Genomic DNA, 3,122 nt, shown 5'->3' on the forward strand with positions numbered 1-3,122 from the left:
AAAAAGAAGAGGAGGCTGACGGAAATCAAAGGAATAGGGTTTTGGATATTTATAAAGGCTCTTTTTACTAATAGAACCCTCAAACAAAATTTGCATAAAAGTCCTCTTACACACTTATATTTATAAATTAATATTATTAACTCCATTGTTTGGATATCTATTTAAACAAATAATAACTTAGACTTATCATCACTTAGAAAAATTAGGGATATTACACTTTGACATATTCGAGCCATCTTATTCATAAGTTATCGTCTGCTGTGATTGGAGTATTTGGGTCTATTAGAGTTGCTTCAGATTTTGGTTTGCTTCGGATATTTGGGTTCTTAGCATATTATCACATCGATGATGTGAAAATTGATTCGAGTGCATATTTGGAATTCATATGCATGATTGGCTACATGTTATGGGACTCTGTTTTCAAGAAGATTGTTCTGAGCAGTAATGTCATGTTTGACTCTCGGTAGGTGGAGAGTATTAGTCAGATCAGAGATGTATCGTAGTAGGTGGAGAGTGATGCTACTTCACGTTGGGTGGAGATTACTCCACGTTCTCTAGATCATTATGTATCATTTAAAATTTTAGCTGAGGTGACATAGATTGGGGATCATGTTGGTGTGGATACAGATGATGAGTTTAAAGATCAAGATTTGAGTGCAGCAGGTGGACACGGTTCAGATTTGGCTATGGTCGTTGGCTCCCCTCAGGTGGAGGTGTTTGGTAATTGTGTTTTTTTCTACATATAGGATTGAGGGCTTAAGCTCCAAGACAGATTTGATGTGGAGAGATGTAAGTTTGGAAGAGAGTTTGTCTTTTCACTTTGAGACCAACAGGGGTGTTATTAGCTGCAGGTTTGTTAGTGTTGACGGTCAGGAAGTTGGTGAAGGATTGAAAAGTCTTCTAGTTGATTGTGGTCATTTACGATCATTTAGATAAACTACGTGAGGCTTGATTCCTTGGACAAGAGGATATGTAGGCAGTCATTTTGATGCAGCCAGTTTGATGAGTTGATACCAACATTTTGGAGTTTGTTCGCATTCTCGTTTGGGTTCTCGACTTGTTGTGGATTGAGTCCGTTATCGTAAATTTTTTCCACTTCATAGTTGATGCAACAAGTGGGATGTTTGGTTAGTATTGGTATCGGCTCAGTTTTGGGAAAACTTCGTCGAGGTGAAGAATTATAGAAACAGCGAAAACGGGGTTGAAGTTCAGAAAATTTGATGAAGGAAACAGTTTGGAGGTTTCCCGGTCGACCGGGACCAAGGGTGCAGTCGACCGGAAACGTGCATGCTACAGAGTAGTTTCTGGATCTATGGCCGGTTGACCGTGAGGCTAGGTCCGGTCAACCGCGGACCTTGTAATAGATTTTTGGTTTCTATCATTCTGTCCGGTCGACCGCGATGGTTTCAGCGGTCAACCGCCAGTCAGGTTTGGACCTGATTCTGGTTTCCTATTCTGATTGGGTTTGTGTTTTGATATATATTGAAACACGTTTTTTTAGTGTTTGAGTAAGGTTGAAAAAGGGTTATTTGTTGCACAGAAAAAGAGTTTTCTGAGCAATTTATTTGGGGTTTGTGTGAGAGATTTGAGAGCTTTGTTTGAGAGATTTTGAGTGATTATGTAATCTCTATTTGTACTCTCTTCTCTATTAGTGAAAACCCATCACCTTCTTGCCCCGTGGACGTAGGCAATTAACATTCATAGCGCAGTTTAATAACTAATTCGATGTTTATAGTAATCTATGGGAGCTAGCTAAGGAATTGTAACACTCAAGCAAGTTAATCCTCATCACGGTTTCGAATTGTTGGTTTGACGTAGGAGATCTTAAGAGAACACACGTTTAAAGTAGACTTTAAAAACAATATATTAGCATAAGTTTGGCTCTTTTTTTTAGGTTGGATTCTCGCATCCTTAATTCTAGTATATACCCGTTTTTTCTATATATATATATATTTCGATAGGACGAAAAGCTGTATTTTACTTCAAAAAAAACATCCTTAATTCTTAATCTTAGATAATCTACTAAATAATGAAAATACGGATTCTCTATAATCAATGATATTTCTTTTAGTGCTTTCTAACATTGAACAAAGGGTCCCCTCAAAAAGATATATAAAAAAATTTAAAAAAATTAAAAAACAAAAAAGAGGACAATGGGAAATACGCTTGCATCACTCATTTTCTCTTAAAAATATGAAATTAAGAATCGTTACATGAACCAATCTGTGTTTCAATATATAAAAAAGATGTTTAGGTATGCAGCAATTGTTGGATTTAATCTAATAAATCTATTTGTGGGCACATATAATTAATCAATGTGTATTGCTATCTTTCAGAATAACCCACTAAAGTGATCAATTAATTTGGGTTAATGGGTATTTAAATAAGTCATGGGGTTATATGTGCAAATATCAGGTTGTAATTGTAATTTGATGAGGGGCCAAATTGTAAATGTACAACATCTATAAATAAGGGGTTATGGTCCCTAATATAGGGTTATATTCTCTAATTCTCTTCACCCCCATCTAGAGAGAAATTTGGCTAGAGAAACCCTAAAGTTAGAAGATCCAAAACTCATCTCAAGTTTAATCTATGGATTCAGGTATAAGCTTCCGCTCTTTTCTTTTGATTCTTATAAATCTCTTTGAATTAATCATGACTTTATGGTTTAGACCTTAAGTTTTTATTAGATCTAACAAGTGGTATCAGAGCCAGGTTGATTTGTTCTAAGAGATTAAGATTAAAATTAGGGTTTTTGATCTTAATTGTTTTTAGATTCAGTTTTTAATCATGTGAACAGTAACGGCTGTTGAATTTTTTTTGATGAACAGTAAAAAATTTTAATTTTTTGGATTTTTCTTCGATTTTTCTTGGATCTGGATCAAGAAACTCATTTTTTTCGATTCTGGATCTGTTTTTGAAATAAAATCGAGAAATTCTTTTGGATCTATTGTGTTTTGGTCGTTGATCCTGTGCTCTCGCGCGGCGAAGTGTCGCTGGCGGCCTCGGCCCTCGAACTCCGACCGGCGACGGCGGCGTTAGGAAACCCCTAGGGTTTCGACTTTGTGGTTGCAGGAGCAGAAACGACGGCGGCGGTTTCAGATTTAACCCTCTAAGGGTTC

The sequence above is a fragment of the Asparagus officinalis genome, chromosome 2, assembly GCF_001876935.1.
Source record: "Asparagus officinalis chromosome 2, Aspof.V1, whole genome shotgun sequence".
Classification (NCBI taxonomy): domain Eukaryota; kingdom Viridiplantae; phylum Streptophyta; class Magnoliopsida; order Asparagales; family Asparagaceae; genus Asparagus; species Asparagus officinalis.